The sequence below is a fragment of the Cyprinus carpio genome, chromosome A18 (assembly GCF_018340385.1).
Source record: "Cyprinus carpio isolate SPL01 chromosome A18, ASM1834038v1, whole genome shotgun sequence".
Lineage (NCBI taxonomy): Eukaryota > Metazoa > Chordata > Actinopteri > Cypriniformes > Cyprinidae > Cyprinus > Cyprinus carpio.
The window spans coordinates 17,363,551-17,382,823 of record NC_056589.1 but is presented as its reverse complement, the minus strand read 5'-3'; the positions used below and the strand labels follow the sequence as shown (position 1 = coordinate 17,382,823).

The following is a 19,273-nucleotide window of genomic DNA, read 5'->3' as shown; positions in this document are numbered from 1 at the left end:
TTAATTTGTGATTGTAAAAAATATATATGTATAATATGCACTATTAATATTTACTTGCTGTTATTCATAATATTAATATAAAACTATTAATTGTGCATTTTAGTGCTTATTATGTTGTGGTTATCAGACAATTACATTTAATTATATTAATCTAAATTGGTGCTGGTCATAAAAGCAATCTCACAGAGAAAATTATTATTTGACATTTTTTTCTCTGTCTTCTAAAGTAACTTGATGGATTGCATGGGTAAACAAGATAATAGATTTCCTAACTGAATGATACAGTGCTTTATGTTGTTATCTGTGGGTAATAATTTGCCATTCTTTTTCTGTATGCATAGAGTCCAACTCAGTGTGTTAAGAAACAATATGTGGTTGAGAAATCCACTCCACAGTGGCCTGGAAGGGAAATTGCTCCAGTCTTGTGGAATGAACAAATATAGTGGGGGTATGCATTTCAAATTGCCCAACACACTACCTCTTCAAGATATGTTTTGCTTTCTCTTCCCCTCCCTCATCCCTTTCTTTGAGATAGCACACAGTACAGGACTCATGTTGAAAGGCATGGTATTATGGGATTACCGAGGGGCATCCTAAAAGGCAGAGGAAGCAGAGTGGTAAGTGATTCTTTTCAGTCAGTGGATTAACCCCTACAGGGTTGAAAAACTTAAAGTCCTCTGTTCTGGTGTCATTGTGGAATCCATACACAGGAAGTGAATATCTAAATATTGAATGTGGTTGAAATACACAGAAAATATTTGTTTTATTTATGTAAGTCCGTGTTTGTTCTTGATCATTGTAGTGCGCATGTGTGCATACGCATACAGTATAAATGTTTGTGGGGCCATGGCATGTGAACACATCCGTGTAGTTTCATATGGAACTGGAATATCCCTGACAAACAGTATTTATTTGCATTATCAAATGAAGGGGAAAGCTTTGCTATTTTTCATTCATTATTTACCAACCAGTGTAAACAGTGAGTGTGAAGTGCATACAATGTGTATTCCGGAGTGCTGATAGCTAACTGATTGTATCCTTGTGTAGGGGACTTACTCTCTGTTTACCTCCTTCAGGGCTCTAAAAGTGTCATATTTAATTCTCTATATGCTTACTTCACTGCATGTTACCCCATTGTTTAAATAATATATCTCCTGAAATATGAGGTATTTCTTAATGTGGAAAAATGAAAGATATAACAGTAGACGAAAAAACGTTGGGGAAGTTGACTCTACTCAATCTAAAACCGTTTAATTTTAAACATCATTTTCAGATTATGTTACAATTATTATGTGTGAAGATATTAATTGAGCGATTGCATGCAATGTTAATAAAAATGCATTTGCTTCCATAGGACTATTTAGTTCAGCCTTAGTTCAGCATTAAATTAACTAGTTAAGGCAAATATTTTTTATAATTACGAATAACCTTAAAATAACGGTAATTAGTTTCATGTCCAAGATTATCTCTTCTCATTTCAATCAGAAATGTTTAACCTAAAATTTAAAAACAAAGATGAATTCAGTTTACTGAATATTATCAGATTTTATAGATATACTACCATAAAGATATAGAGTATTATATATCTATTACTATATACTACATTGAATATTACCAGATAGATTTTTATGTGTTTGAATAAAGAGCCTTATGTTCATCAAGGCTAAATTTATTTGATCATAAACAGTCATGCTGTCTGTTTTGATTTTGTTTTAATATCTGAATATATATATATATATATATATATATATATATATATATATATATATATATATATATATATATATATATATATATATATATATATATAATTATTATTAGAGGCCAATCACCAAAGGTGCTTAGGCACCTATTGTATCCGTTATTTATTATTATTATTTTGTATTATTATTATTACGCTTCTTCTTCTTCTTCTGCTCTGGACGTATATGGCAGCCTATACAGTACCACTTGCAGTAAAGTTAAGAAATTTGGCACACAGATAGAGGACAGTCTCAATATTAACCATAGCGAATTTGGAGTCTTTATCTCAAACTCTATTTCTATAACAACTTTATTTCTGCTAATAACTTGAGAACCCTGGTCTGTACTGAGTAATTAAAGACACCTCCTTAGCTCCTAATTTTACCTCTGTTGTGCTTGGTTTTTAAATATATTCCAAAGCTGAACTGTCAGCAGCCAATACTCTAGTTTTCAGTGTAACATGATCCTTAAAATCATTCTGATTTGGTAAAAAAAATACTGACCCCAAACTTCTGAACAGTAGTATAGTAGTAGAATAGTAGTTATTTGTATCATAAAACAGATCAGGCACCTGTGATTAGTTTAGTAAACTACTGTAGGTGACAAAAATGAAGCACTGTGTCTTTAAGGACAGCAGAATGTCATTTCAAATGTAATAAGCTCATCTTTACATTCTTACTGGATGATGCATTTGAATACATAAACACATTCCATATAAGTTTTAGCACTAAATGCATTACGTACAGTATGCCTTTGTACTTCTGTTTGAAAACCAACTGGATCGTAGATTGGGCCATCTTTTACTTTTCCCTTTTGTGTGATTTGTAATGCTTTTAAGCGAAACTTTAATAGTGCTGATTTCTTTCTATCTTTCTTTTTGTGGAAGTGTCAAAGTCGCAGATGATCGGCTTCATTTGTGCCGGAATATTTCAAGGCTAATTTAGCTCGCTTAATGACAAATGCTCTGGCAGTTCATCCTGTAAGATCATGTCAGAATGTTTCCATGACAATGAAAGATCCTTTCCAGCACCATTCATGCTGCATGTGGTGATGCATGATCGTAAAATAAACAAGAATACTATGATGAAAAGTTTGGGTTTTTTTATTCGAAGGATAATTTATTGCCTTCATAACAACAAATGAATATTGTAAACACAATTTTAACACGGCATTCTAAACAACTGAGTAGGACCAAGTTTTCTACCTCAGTGGACCTCAACTGGTGGGTCAACACTGACAAGGTTACAGACAGCAGAAAAAGACAAATGCATATAATAAAATGCAACAAGCGATATTATTGTTATGGCTGAATTACTGAAACCATTTGCAAAATGTATGCATTTATAATAGCACATTCCTTACTTTTGCATATTATATGGATATATGAATATACTTTGTTAATGTTTATTTTAATAATATTTATATTTTAGCTTATTTTTTATTATTATTTTCTTATTTATATATTTTTTTCTTTTTTCTTATTTGTTTTCCAGTTTAATTATATTTATTTTTTAAATTAATTATATCTAAAGGAAATACACTTCATTTATTTATTTATTTATTTAAAATAAATCTGGATTCTGGAGAAAAACAGTTTGGGAAGAGGATCAGCATCATTAATATACATCATCTTGGAAACACTGCCATGATAATCCTCCAAACTGAACTCACATGACATTAGACTGGAGCACACTTCCCAAAATCCTCTTAAGAGCTGCAAACCATGACACCTCTAAATGAGTGATCATTAGCATAATGAGCTATGCTGCTGCTTAGTGATTTCTTTTAATCAACCCCAGAGTCTGTGGTAATTAGCTTCCCATTTCTAATAGATTCTGACATTCTTGAAATGTGCAATGTAGGGCGTCATATTATCTTTCTGCCTGAATGCTGATTTGCATATAACCTTTAATTCAAAGACTGGTCACTCTTTTGACCTGGGCTAATGGTATTTTTCATTTTCATTTGTTCATTACCCTGTTCTACAGCCCTCTGTTACTTTAAAGTGCTGGAAATATCGGTCCTTGCTTGTTGCTATTAAAGAGTGATTAGGACTTGTCAGCAGGTCAGAGAGATGGTGTGGTTGGCATACATTGATTGCAAATTATGGTTTGATGTGAATCACAGACAGTTTATATATATATATATATATTGTTTGAAACACAAAATATAAGAAAGGTAATGCATTCTAAAAATAATAATAATAATGAAATACATATAGATAATAATTCTAATAATAATAATAATAATAATAATAATAATAATAATAATAATTGTACAAAAGCTGTCACTGAAGAAGCACCCTTTACCTTGAAGGTACATATTATTACTTTAAGAGTACATATTAGTTCATTTTAAAAGGGTACCACCCCAGTGACAGCCATTTTATTTTGAGAGTGTGACTCTTTCTCATTATAAGGAATGAATATTAGAAAAAGGGGAGTTTTAAGCTTCAAAAAAGAAAGCAAAATCACTATAAAATATCATAAAAGTGTTCCACATGACTCAAAATCTTCCATAACTATATACTATATATATATAAAACCATATATATATATATATATATATATATATAAATATATATATATATCTATATATATATATAATATAATATATACACGTCTAGTATTATATACATAGTATGCATTGCTAATCTTTTCTGAGTTCAAATTTGTGATTGAATCATTTAAATTGCTTGTGAATTGAACTGTGAACTGCTTGACTAAAAAAAAAAAAAAAAAAAATCCTTACAAATAAGCATTTGTCACATTTCCAGATATCAATGAACGTTTTCTTTTTGCGCGTTGAATGTTTTTTTTTTTGGCCAGTTATGATCGTTTCTTTTTTTTTTCCTTTCTAAAAGTTTTTTTGTCTTACATTTTTTATCTGTTCTCCCACTTTTTTTTTCTCCACAAAAAAATAAGCATTTCACATTTCACTCATGAACGACTGTGCCAGATAAAAAGACTTACATTTTTATCTGTTCTCCATGAATTTTTTTTAATCCGCACTCACTTATAAACCTAATCAATGTTTTTATAGATTTTTATTGTACAAAAAACACAAATGGATCATCAGGATAATCAAACGTTTTGAAAACATTAAATTTATAAGTTAATCTCTCCTATATAGGTTTAGTAGTGGATCCTGCTTTTTTCATTTGAAGTATCTTTTCTTCACACAAATCTATAGTATGGCTTTAGAAGACTTGAAATATAGTTCACATGTTGTATGGATCACTTTTATGATTCTTCTTTGGGATAAGGGTATTTACTTTTTGTGTTTCATGGAAGAAAGTAAGTTTTCTAAAAGTTTGGAACAGCATGAGGGTGGTTAAATAATGACAGACCTTTCATTTTTGCGTGAACTGTCCCTTTAAGGGTCTTTAGTACGTTATTCTGTCTCCCATCCCTCTGAGCTAGAAGCAGCCCTGAAGCTTTGCCGTCTTATACTCATTTGTCAGAGAACTAATTTTGCTGAGCCGGCAGCAGACAATGTTCTCCAAGCAATCCGGAGGATATTGTCATGCACTGTACTTTTCAATTCTTCTGACGGTGTGCTGAGGCTTTGTTTCTCCACGGGACATACAGTAATTGGAGTTCTGAAAGATAATAATGAGATAAATCCAGCAGCTTCAGAATGCAGCAAGAGAGACCACAGGCGTGGGGGATGGAAATAGAAAGAAAAGAAGAAAAATGTTGTTAAAATTCATTGGATGAAAGAATGATGAATGCATGTGCGCAGTCTCAAGGACAGCCAGAGGTTAGGGTGTGTGTCTGGCTCAGTGCCTGAAGTTTACATTGACATAAGGGAAGGAATGTTAGTGAAAAGAGCATATAAGTAGTCACATTTACTTGCTGGAGTTACAGGATCATTAACTTTGAAGATTGTCTGTAATGTCAGACCACTGGACATCTGTGCCTTGAGTTTTAGGATAATTTTGTCCTTATTTACTTCAGATCATGTAGTTCCAAACCCATATCACTTTCTTTCTCCTCTGGAACACAAAATAAAATATTTTGATAAATTTTCACGGGTTTTGTACTTTTTTACTTCAGATCATGTAGTTCCAAACCCAAAGCCAACACTATAAAAGCACCATAAAAGTAGTCCATGTGACATAATATTTTGATATTATAGATTTGTGTGATGAATAGAATGAAACTGAAGCTATTATTCACTTCCAAATTAAATAATTAAAGCAAATGCACAGGTTAGATATCATAAATTATCGTTTGCTTTCACGTTTTGTGTCCAAATGTCATAATAAACATGTCTCATAGGTCCAAAAATTAGGTGCAGGATTTATTTAAAAAAAAAATTCACTCAGAAATTGCTAGTAAAATTCACAAATAATCACAAAGAAACAGCAACACATTGAATTACAGGACATTTGTTAAGAACATTGAATTACAGGACATTTGTTAAGAACATTGAATTACAGGACATTTGTTAAGAACATTGAATTACAGGACATTTGTTAAGAACATTGAATTACAGGATATTTGTTAAGTACAAAGACTTTTATTTTCATGTAAAACCTACTCCAATTATCTTTGTTTTATTTACAACTTTGTAAATTCATTTTTTACAGTATGAATATTTTGATTTATGACTGAATAGTGACTTTTTTATGTTAATAATGATAGTATGGAGTAAATAATGAGACGTTTCATTTTTGGGTGACCAATTCCTTTAAACCGCTTGCTGCTAGCAGCTTTGGTCTATAAGGTCAGTATGTGTGCATGTGAGTGCAGTTCTGACCTTTGCTGTTGGCGCATTGTCTTACAGCAACTGGAAGGTCGTGAGTGTTTATAAATGAGAGTGCTTGTTTAATCCTAACCCATCCCAAATTATGATGGATGAGGCCAGTGTTGTGAGAAAAAAGCCATGCTTGCCATTTGCATCAGCCTTCCAATAAAACAGATGAACGGCCAGTTTGCAAATGACTCGCAGTTTAATTATGAAGTCATTGGAACAGTACTGGGAAAAGGTCAAATATTCACACCAGACAAATACAACCGCCTCTGTCTCACACTGTTTTTCTGCCAGCATTCACACATGCATACACTACAAAAAAAATATTACAGTTTAAACAACAAATACTCAATTAACAATCAACTTAATTCAAGATATAGTTCCTGAAAGAGATTAAAAAAATAAAAATAAAAATAAAAATTCTTCTACTACTACTACTACTGAAAATTATTTGCTATTCAGCTGTTGATTTATTTTATTTATTTTTACAGCGTGTGTGTGTGTGTGTGTGTGTGTGTGTGTGTGTGTGTGTGTGTGTGTGTGTGTGTGTGTGTGTGTGTGTGTGCTGTGTATATATTATTATTATTATTATGACATAAGAAAACTGTGAACATGCAAATGTCTTTAAATTCTTAAAATATCTTGAAAAATATTGAAAATCTCAGAGCGTACTTTAAGTAAATATTTTAAAGGTTTCGGCTTTTGATACATATACAGTCATGGCCAAAAATATCGGCACCATTGGTAAATATGATCAAAGGCGGCTGTGAAAATTAATCTGTATTGTTAATCCTTTTGATCTTTTATTTAAAAAAATCACAAAAATCTAACCTTTCAATAGATAATAAGAATTTAAAATGGGGGGAAATATCATTATGAAATAAATGTTTTTTCTCAAATACACGTTGGACACAATTATTGGCATCCCTAGAAATTCTTATGAGTAAAATATCTCTGAAGTATATTCCCATTCATATTCACAATTTTAAGTACTCCAGGGTGATTATGAATATGAAATCATCCAACTCTGGCTTCCTGTTTCACAGAAATATAAATAGGGGGGAAAACAAAGCCCAAATCCCCTTAATCATCCATCACAATGAGAAAAACCAAAGAATATATTTCTGATGTGCAGCAAAAGATTATTGAGCTTCACAAATTGGTGAAGTGGCTTTAAGAAAAGAGCTAGAGCAGTGAAAATTCCCATTTACACCATCAGGGCAATAATTAAGAATTTCCAACCAACAGAAAATGTTACAAAACTGCCTGGAAGAGGATGTGTGTCTATATCATCCTAATGCACAGTGAAAATGAGAGTTTGAGTGGCTAAAGACTCTACAAGGACCACAACCGGAAAACTGCAGAAAATAGTCTTAGGGTCAGAAAATCTAACAAATAAAATAAATAAATTGTCAAACAGCACCTACATCACTTCATGTTGTTTGGGAGGGTTTCAAGAAAAATTCTCCTCGCTCATCCAAAAACAAACTCCAGCATATTCAGTTATCAGACACGACTGGAACTTCAAACGGGACTGGCTTCTATGATCAGATGAAACTAAAAAAAAATAGCTTTTTAGCAGCAAACACTCAAGATGGGTTTGGTGAACACATAAAAATGCCCCATGTGTACAATGAGATATACTGCTGTATTTTTGATGTTGTGGGCCTATATTTCTGCTGGAGGTCCTGAGCATCTTGTTTAGATACATGGCATCATGGATTCTATCAAATACCAACAGATAAAAAAATCAATATATATATATACGTTAGAAATCTTATAATGGGCCACGTTTGGATCTTCCAACCGGACAATAATCCAAACACAAACCTCAAAAACAACACAAAAATGGGTCACTGAGAACAAAACCAAGCTTCTGCTATAGCCATTCCAGTCCTCTGACCTGAACCCTACAGAAAATGAGTGTGGTGAACTGAAGAGAAGAAGCACCAACATGCAGCTGGGAATCTGAAGGGTCTGGAGAGATTCTGGATGAAGGAATGGTCTCTGATCTCTTTCCAGGTGTTCTCTAACCTCATCAGGCACTATAGGAGAAAATTTAGAGCTGTTAAACTGGCAAATAAAGGTTTCAAAAAGTATTGAAAAATCTAACAAAATAAAATAAAATAAAAGGGGGCTATTAATTGTGGCCAATGTGTATTAGAGAAAAACATTTATTTCATAATGATATTTCCCCCAATTTTAAATTTTTATTATCCAATGAAATGTTAGATTTTAGAGAATTTTTTTAAATAAAAGATGTTGCATTATACAGTTTTGCTTTCGAAATAATTATTAAGACATTTTTTTTTTCCAGAAAATAAGACCAAAACACCTGCCCACCCACCCACACACAGTTACATGCTTGCATAAACACACTTCCCCCAAGGATATATATGTGTCTGTGTGTCAGGGGTGCCCCTCCCTGCAGCTGTGCACCTGGAGGAGCTTCCATTCCTACACTCCAGTGAACCCAGACACCTGTTCACACCTCCACATACTCCTCACACCTCAACAACCGTCTCATTCTACAGCCCCCAACTCACATCATGTTCCTGTTCCCTTATGCATATGAGAACACAATTACTCAACAACAGCAGCAGTCAAACTCAAGCAACAGGTTTGGTTATGATAGCTCCAGCACTGGCATGTGCAAATGATGGAAAGGTTCACTTGCATTTCAAAGGAACAAAACTGTCTTACGGTTTCAGTTAGTGGATTTAATTTTAGATTGCACTCTGCATAAATGGCCATATGGTGAATGGAAAACAATAAACTGCAGAAAAAGTCATTCATTGTCTTTATTTGGCAGTAGAAATATTTAAACACCTTTAAAAACAAGATACTAAAATAAAAGATAATATATATATATATATATATATATATATATATATATATATATATATATATATATATATATATATATATATATATTATTATTAAATATAAAATTTAATAATAATAATAATAATAATAATAATATTTAATAATACTTTTTTTGAACATGGTTTTCCAAATGGGAGTTTTTGAGAGAACTGCAGGGAATTTATGAGTTGATGAAAAGCTAATAATTATTGAATGTAAAATTAAAACAAATAACTGTTGCTGCATGATAATCGTGATACAGACTAGCTTAAAATTAAAGACTGCAAATGAAATCACTGTATAACCTGATGCACAACATGTTTCAGAGGGAAGCAATACAATTACATTTTTACAATAATTTAAAACATTATAATTAAAATTTAATTTTTATAATTAGAGTTAATTATTTATGATTCTAATATATGAACATACTTATTCTACTACTACTACTTATAATAATAACAATAAACACTTTTTTTTCTCTACATGCCAGGCTGACCGCTGAAAAAGACACTGAATTTCTGTGAGTCTCTTAAACTTTCCACGGTTCCATAAGATTGCAGAAAGGTCCCTTGAGTGGAGCATCTGTCTAACAGTCAGACATTGACGACTCGTGCTCATTTGGCCCCATTGTTTTTTTTTTTGCAGTTGTTGCAAAGTAGTGAAGATCATCTGCTGCTGTTTTGTGACAACAATGCAATGCCTTCTGTGTGACAACAGTTTTCTTACATAACACTTGCTGGTAATTTTAGTCAGACAAGAGGCTGTTTTATTCCAAAAGAAGCAACAGCGTTAAAAGTGGTTTGTTTTTGTTTGTTTTATTGTTGCTTTTTATATGGCTGACATTATTCAGGGCTTTCTAAAATGTGCCACAATTAATTTGCATTCCCTTAGGTTTACATGTCATACATTTTTTTTTTTTTTTTTTAATTCGAGTGCAGGGGCGGACTTACCCATTAGGCAAAGGTAGGCGACTGCCTTGGGCCCCCAAAAGCCAAGGGCCCCCTAATGCTTTTCATATAGGAGGTGCGCATTAAGCGCGGACACGCGAACGGTTGCTGTTTACGGTGTTTATGCACGACAATCGTCTGCGCGTCCGAGTTGAACGTGCTTCTTGTGTATCCAGCTTGTCGCGAAATAAAATTGTATGCATCTAAAGCTGACTGCCGCACGAGCGCGAGGTCCCTCTTTCCCAGCGCGCGCGCGCACACTTCTCTCTCTGCGTTCAGCGCGCGGCTGAAAGGAGCTGCGCTTTCAGTTAAAAAACACTGACATGTTGCTTCTCTAATTTTACATATAAGTATAGCTGAAATCACAGCAACAGCTATTGTCTTCAAGCTATTCTGTAGCCTATTTGATTTTTTTTATCAGAGGGGGGAGAGACAGCACGATAAAAAAAACAGGATTTTTTTTTGCAGATTAACTTCTCGGAAGGGAGAGCTGGTTAGTCTTAATGGGTCGCGTTTCAGTCACTATTTCATATTCATCCGGTTGTCTGACAACAAACAGTCAAATATATCAATGAAAACAGTTTTGAGAATTTTGCTGCATCAAAATACAGTATGTGGCACAGAGAGGGCAAACAAATGTAATAATAAATAATAAATGTACATTTTGCATGTTCAGAAGTGAGCTGCCCTGTCGTGCGAAAATGCAAACATGTTTGTGTGTAAAGTGTCAGTGCAAAGAAAGAGAAGTAATAAGAAGCTAGTATTTCTGTTTTTTTTTTTTTTTCATGTGTCCTAATAGACATGAACAGAGTTCTTTGAAAAACATCTATGACCTATGAAACATGTCTACTGTTCATGCTCTGTTAACTATGGTTTCACTAATAATAAACATTTATTGCATAAAGGATCATTATTTGTCCATGCCCATGTTGATTAGATTAAAACTTGAAGGCCCGGGTTTCACAAACAGGGCTTAGCTTAAGCCAGGATTTTAAGATATTTAAGCAAATTTTACAAAAATGCCTTAAAAGAAAGTGTTACAGTATGCATCTTGACACAGAACAATACGTTTTAAGATATGTCAGAGCAAGATATTTTCAGCTGAGACAGCTCAAACATGCATTTTAGTCTGGGACTAGCTTAAGCCTTGTCTGTGAAACCATGGGGAAATATTAATTTAAGGTACATTTAGAACAGATAAAAATGTGCGATTAACTCATGACAATCATGCCATTAATCGTGATTATATATTTTAATTAATTGACAGCAAGTTAAAATGACTAAAATAAAATGTAGGCTTACGCTGGTAACTCACATTTTCATTTTACCCTGATAAAGTACCATTTATGAGTTGAGCTGTTTTTGTTTAGAGCTGTTACCAGGGAAACCACTATATTTCTGTCTCCAAAAGCACCTCCTACTGGCAGAGAATGAATGTGCATTTTCAATAATCCAGTCTGCAGGTTTTTGTTCAGACCCATGCAAATATTCACCCACATAAATCTGTTTTTAAATAATATAATAATTTATACTTCTGACTCATCCCAGAAATATAAAGTTTCAGTTGTGAGGTTTATCATTTTACAATTTATTTTGTTTTATGTTAAAACTAAAAAAAAAACGGTAAATCAATTTCTGTTTCGTGGTCTACAACATGAAATAATAAAAGTATCTGCTAAATGAATAAATTTAAATTAATGAATCCCATTAGAACATGTACATAAAAATGTAGAAACATTGGACACAACAATGTGGCACCATAGTGCAGCAGCAAGCATCACGACAAAAAAAGGACCTCGAGGGTTGATCTAGGTAAATGTGTGCAAATGTATAGGGCCCCATTCCTGTATTTGCCTGGGGCCCCCAATTCACTAAATCCGCCCCTGTTCAAGTGTATAGGTTTTTGCGTCTTTTTTTTGGAGGTCTTCTAAATCAAAAACTATAATATATGAAGATTCTGAAACATAACAAACTTCTCTTATGGGCACAGTGGTTTTCCACAAACTGAAAACTTTCTTTCACTAAACACACTTCTGTCCATCCTAAACTTGAGGCCACACAAAAGACAAAAACTCCAAAACATCATTCACTATTTGTTGTGACCTGAACAAATACCTCCCTGCTTTAACACCACACAGAAAAAAAACAGGAGGTCCATTCTGCACATAAGCTCTCCTGCCCCACACAGAGGTGCTAGAAGCTGCTGACAGGAGCCTGTCTCACTACACCATATGTTTCTCTAGACCTGATCTCAAGACTTACGACTTACGACTAAATGGATCCAGCATAACACACAGACAGACACATCTATATGAGCAGTTAGATCAGAGTGCCAGACATCTACGACAGATATTTGGATTCAGCTGGGTGAATCTCAACCATTCTGCTAAATCAATTGTTTAATATAAGCAGGGGAGACCAGGGTTAGTTTTTACACAGGGAAGGCAGATTTAAACCAAATCAGGATATATTTAATAAATGTCAGGCCAAGACAAGTTTTTGAATATCTCTCACCAATGCTGCATTTATTTGATCAAAATACAGTAAAAACTGTAATATTGTAAAATATAACAATTTCAAATGATTGTTTTCTATTTTCTATATATTTTTAAATGTAATTTATTCCTGCAATGAATTTTCAGCAGCCATTACTCCAGTGTTCAGTGTCACACAATCCTTCAGAAATCATTCTAATATGCTGATTTGGTGCTCAAGAAACATTTAATATTTATGAAAACAGCTGTGCTACTTAATATTTTGTGGAAACTGTAATACTTTTTTTCAAGATTCTTTAATAATACAAGTGCAAAGGAAAAGCATTTTTTGAAATACAAATCTTTTATAACATAATAAATGCCTTAAGTGTCACTTGTGATCAACTTAATAGAGCCTTGTTTAATAAAAGTATTAAAAAAAGGGGGAAAAAAATAAAAAGAAAAACTTACTGACCCTATACTTTTGAACAGTAGTTGTTACCTTTACATTTTTGATTTTTGACTGATTGTTTTGTTGTTGGTAAAACGTATACATTTTTCTAAAAATGTTGCAGTAATTTCATGTTTTTCATTGAACTATATCCTTTTTTTTCAGGCCAACAGCACTAAAATGTTCATGGCAGTATGTTGATATTGACTGCAAATATTCACTGGAGTAAAAGGTGTGACAACTAGTCCTGGTTTCTTATTTTTTAGAAGATACTTTAGTTTCATCTTATATATAATGATAATTATAAACGAATGAACGAACGAATGAATGAAACATTTGCTTCCTGGCCAATTGTTGCTACTCTGTGTAGGAATGTCCAGAGGAAGCACAAGAGCTCTCTCCAATTCTAAGACTCTAAGTGTAATATAGTTTCTCTCACTTGGCTGGTCATGTGTACACAGTGCTGGATATAAGCCTAGCCTACCACTATTGGGAGCCCAATTAGAGATCTATTGTAACAGGCCGGGACTAGAGGCCTGCTTCCGTTCTAGTGTTTTGGGCTTGGTAGTTGCCTAGCGCTGCTGCATTCAACATGCTCATTAGGAGCTCTCTGGCATCTCAGCTCCCTCTCCTCTCCTTACAATTTTAATTCCTTTTACTCGTCTCTGAATTGTTGGGAAGGTCAGATGGGGAACAATAAGGCCTAGTCGATGATTGGCTCTGGATCGAGTCCACAGTCCCTCAGTTACTCTCTAGACCCAGGTGCTGCAGTACGGAGGGCTCTTAGGCACGGATGCCACATCAAAGCTAAATCAGCCAGTAGCTAATTTGCAGGCTGATTTATTTTGGCTTGAGCAGGCCCCTTCTGCCCTCCCATCAGTGAATCTACCATTTTGCCCCCCAACGGTCCCATCAAGTATGTGACTGCGCATCCACTCTCACACATTAACGGACTAGACACAAAGCTCTAAGCACACCGCTGCCTGCCACATTGTAAATAAGAAGCACATCTGCTTGTTAAGGTTTTCCAAAGCCCAGGTTTCTTCTTCCACAAGTTACGGTTGAATCCATCTAAGTGTCCCACAGTAACAGTTACTTTGTCTTTATCAAATGGTAAGTGCTCCCCTGATGTACAGCCTCAAGTATTTGAAAAGCATTTGAGTTAGAAACACATTATAAGTTCACTTTCTTTCTATCTTTTTCACTGTGATCTTTGGTGATAATGAAGCATATGGATTCGGTAAATGGACATGGTGATCTTTGAAAAGAGAGGGCGGAACAAAAGTGCTAACCTTTATTAGACAGCCATCTAAATGTGGCACTGTGAAAAAAAAGCACAAGGGGTGAAGGGAGCATGGGGGTGGCCACATGAAAGGAGAGAGAATAAAGAGAATCTTTAATGTGAAGCTGTACGTACAGCTCGGACTGACCCCATTGTAACCAAGGAAACGGAAACATTTCAAATGGCTGCCAGTCATTCTCTTGTGTCTTGTCTCTTCCATTCTCCAAATCCCAGGTTAAAAAATGGTGTACTGTTTGTTATTGATGGCAAAATAAGTTTCTGAATCAATCTAGTATTAGAGAGTTAAAGCTGAAATGTACCATTTTAATGTCAGCAAACAGAAAAAAATACTGATTGTTTTCAAACAAGTTTCCGGGTGTCATTTGCTGGAAATAAGAAACACAAAAAAAAAGAAATTTTGAAAAATGTTGGTAACCTAACAGTTGATGGTAGCCATTAACTTTCCACGCATTCTTTTCCCATACATTCTGCAAAATATATTCTTTTGTGATCATCAGCAGAAAGAGACTTATACATTCACATTTACTTTTACATTAAGTCATTTAGCAGAAGCTTTTATCCAAACCGACGTACAAATGAAGAAAAAAGTATCAATCAAAACCACCAAAAGAGCAATAATATGTAAGTGCTATGTCAAGTCTCAGTTAATCTAAAGCAGCAAAGGTTATGCATACCTCATACAAGTTTGGGAGTGGGAAAAATTATCACAGAATTTTCTTTTTCTTTTTTGGGTGAACTATCTATTTGAGATGCTATTATGTTTAAAATATCCAGAAACCAAGATGCATAAACTCCAATCAAAGTCTTTGGGTTTTGTGAAGTACAATGTGAGCAGAAACATTGCAGATGCCCCTATAAACAGAGGTTTGGTGAGGTAAACACATGCACATGCACGTGCAAACACTCTCATACACTACACATGTGCAGTTTGACGGCCATTTTTTTGTTTGTTTGTTTTTCCCACTGTGGATTATTTTCCACATTTTCAACATCTGCTTAACAGTCACGTCACCTGGAAAAGTGAATAATTGGTAAGTCCACCAGTGTCCATGCATAATTTGAACTTTTAGTAAATTAAGATTGAGGATGAAACTAGCCATATGTGGGGGAAAAACTGGCAATAGGACAAGAGTGACAGTGATAGAAGGAGTGGAGGCAAAGGAAACGGAAATCCAAATGAAACTGTGTTTAGATATAGCTGGGCCTTTGATTAAACGTCATAAATCTGGTCCACATTGATCTAGCCAAGATCCGCCCAAGAGACCACTTGGGTGACATAAATTATACTTTTTTTTTTTTTTATGTGCCATTTAGAGGTGGAGCTATCTGAAATACATTATACCACAATGACAGAAAACAGCAGCTATTTACAAAAGTGTATCATAAAAGGTAGATACTATATATTTAGTGTGCACTGTGTAGATACCATTTGCACCACGTACAGACAATAACAAACTTATGTAAATCAATCAATCAATCAATCAATCAATCAATAAACGTTTCTTCAAATGTTTGTATTTTAAATTTTAAAGTAATTAATACTTTTACTCAGCAAAGATGCATCAAATTGACCAAAAGTAACAGTAAACAATCCTGAAAAATGAAATGAAAATTCATTTTCACAAAAACTTGAATGTTAGTGTAACTTGCTATTATGTCAAACAAAACTATCAAGAATGTGATGACACTTAACTGTCAAAGTTTGACATATGCCAAAATCAATAAACTGTAAACATACATTCCCGGAAGTTGCATACTATTAGCCATTCAAATTAGAATTTGCCATATAGCAAAAGTAATCTCCACTTCCGTGGGCAACATACATCAGAGAGACAGAGAACAGACTGTGTTTGATGAATCTATTCATATTTGATCAAATGTTTGGCTAACCACCTTAAATTGCCACCAAAAAGTTGAAGAGAGATATATTTATTCACTTTCACTGGAATGTTTAAAATGTTCACAAAGCTAAATAGGGATGAAGGAAGGAGGAAACACATTTGTTTATGCTGAAACCTGTTTCACAGCAGATGGTTCTGTGTTTACGATCGTTATCATGGATGACAGCTCTTTGTCACGCTCATCTTCATGCTTGGTAATGTCTACGGCGTGATCTACCACAGAACAAAACGAAAAAGGTAAGTAAGCTTAAGGAAAATGCAGGGCTGGAGTCCTGTGTGCCTTTTCAATGGTATTCCTGAATAAAAGAGATTTCAATCTTGCAAATCCACATCTCACCGTTATCAAGCAGGACTTATACATGTATATATTCGCCTGGATGCAAAAGAAGAGCAGGGCTTGTGATAAACACTCCTCCCTTCTCTTACTCTCTGTTTCTGTCTGTCTGCAGGTGAGAAGAAGCCACCTTGAACTCTGAGTGTTTTTGCAGAAGATTGCTTGTTTTCACAGGCAGGGTTCAAAGGTCAGTCTATTCCCAGTAGGACGTTGCTTCTCAGCACTTAAATATATAATGCATTATAACTTCTACAAGAGAGCTTGGATCATTTGTGCTCCCTCTTTCACTTTCCACAGCTTTGCATTCCTTCCTGGGCCTCCGTACCCCCTCAGACTAGGCTGAATGAGAAATCAGCATCTCTATAAAACGCCTTTTTACCCGTGACCCAATCCTCCCCTCAAACCCCCACTCCCAATAACCCCTCCTTGGCCTCCTCTCTGAAGTTGGGAATCCATAGGAGGTTTATTTGTGATGCAGCACTAAGCGTGAGAACTACTGGGTTGGGAAAATCCATCCGGCCACGCTGAATTGACAGCATAGAAGTGTTCCATCATTTCAAAATTCAGACATCTCCGGGGTCTTTTCTTACACGCACCCAGCACAACTGGGTTTGTTCTCTGTCAGCTCTAACAAAACCAGCTGTCGCCCATACAAAACTGTCACTGCTGCTCTTCCTGATTGAGCCTTTTTGTGGTGTCACTGGAGGTACTTTGTCAATATTAGTTGTTTCTTGATTTGAATATTGCGTGTTATAGTTTTGTGTGTGTGTGTGTGTGTGTGTGTGTGTGTGTGTGTGTGTGTATGTGTGTGTTTGATTGACAAAAGCAAGGAGTTGGCTGTGGAAATGAGATGCAGGGCACAAATCAGATGCTTTCTGTGAGGTTTGGAGGATGCTTAGTTACTGCACTCTTGGAATGAAAATGGTAGATGCTCGCACAATGAGACCCAGCAGTTTTATTCACTTCTCCCTTCATTTGGATTTTGTACCAAGATCACAGGGTCTGTGTTAGAGCCTGTTAGAATACCACTGGAGAAAATGAGTAAAAATAGCAAGGGGGACAAAGCTGTTGTTGTTTTTCAAAATTAAGCTCTGTGACCCACAATAAAGTACAATTTAGCCATCACAAGTATGAATAATGCATCATGGAGTTCATTTATTAAGTTAGTTTGTAGCATTGTTTTTGTCTTTTTTAATTATTCATGTAAATGCATTAGAATTTCACATTTTTGCACCCTTTGGGTAACATCTAAAATCGCATTATTAGTGTCAAATGTGCTTTTTGTTTTCTCTGGCTATTTGTTCTCTCTGGCTATTTGGCTAGTGCATGTATTAACCTATCCAGTACTGTAATTCATAAAGTATGTTTTAAACTAAATATTTTTTCCAAGCAGACCGTTTTGTGCTTGGGAAAGCCTTTTTTTTTTTTTTTTTTTTTTTTTTTTTTTTTTACATGTAGCCCACCATACAATATGTATCTATGTATTGTTAATAATAGTAAGATCTTTTTAAGTAAATCAAAGTAACACTGCTAACAATTTATTTATAAAAGGTTTTCAGTTTAATCCATTTAACCTACTTACCATGAATCTAAAATTGCACTATTAACTAGGCTACTTATAAAAGCAAGTTAATTTGATATTATTAAAACATTACAGTGGTCATCAATGTCTGTCATTGAAAATGAATATAAAATAAACATTCTTAAATAGTATTTTGACATGCATATTATTTATTAGTAATGCTTATATTTGGCAGCTCTTTGTTCTTTGTTCTTTTTTTTCTTTCATGTTTTTGATCTTTATTTCCACTAATTATCAGTTGCATTGTATTGTTTGTCATTTTCTTTCTCTCTCTCCTTTCATAGAGTCCTGGAATAGTAGTATGGCCATGTAGGTGTTTGTATTTAAGTAGTGATTATGGTTTTAAATTAAGCTAAGATGAATTAAGTCTCATTGACTTTCCTTTAATGAATGAACAAAAGAATAAGCATTTATACTAAAGGTGTTTTCCTGGATTAAAACACAAAAAGCATCTCCTCCACTGCTCTGTTGAGATGACTCTAGACATTTACTGGAACATTGCCAGAGAGATTTATAGCATTCCTTGCCCTTACAGACACAACTCATCCTTGAGCAATGCCCCAGTCTTTCTTACATGCCCATCTATTTCAGCACTGATGGCCAGAGACTTATTTCTTCTCATAAGGATAGTTTTGTGAACGAAGCAGCCCGGTGTGGATAGCCTGCATTTAACATATTTGAAAAATATATTAAAATTGATATGACAGTAATCCTCTCAACAATGTAATGTCTTATACCCCCTCCCCACCGTTTTTTCCACAGAATGTGCTCAGACATGCCAGTCAGATGGCAGACTTCCGGAAAATGTGGAAAAGCAACTCCCATACGCACTGTCCCACTTCTCCCTGCATAACTCTTGATCCTTCATTAAACATTTCATGCCTGACAGATAGTAAAGCTCTAGCCTTTTCA

General features: G+C 34.5%; 1 long non-coding RNA gene across 1 annotated transcript; it reads left to right on the top strand.

Annotated features, from left to right (window-relative positions):
• Positions 1-250: 250 nt before the first annotated feature.
• Positions 251-18,207, top strand: LOC122148582. Its single transcript, XR_006162474.1, has 3 exons — positions 251-617; positions 16,895-16,966; positions 17,077-18,207. It is a non-coding gene; the product is annotated as an uncharacterized LOC122148582 (long non-coding RNA).
• Positions 18,208-19,273: the final 1,066 nt, after the last annotated feature.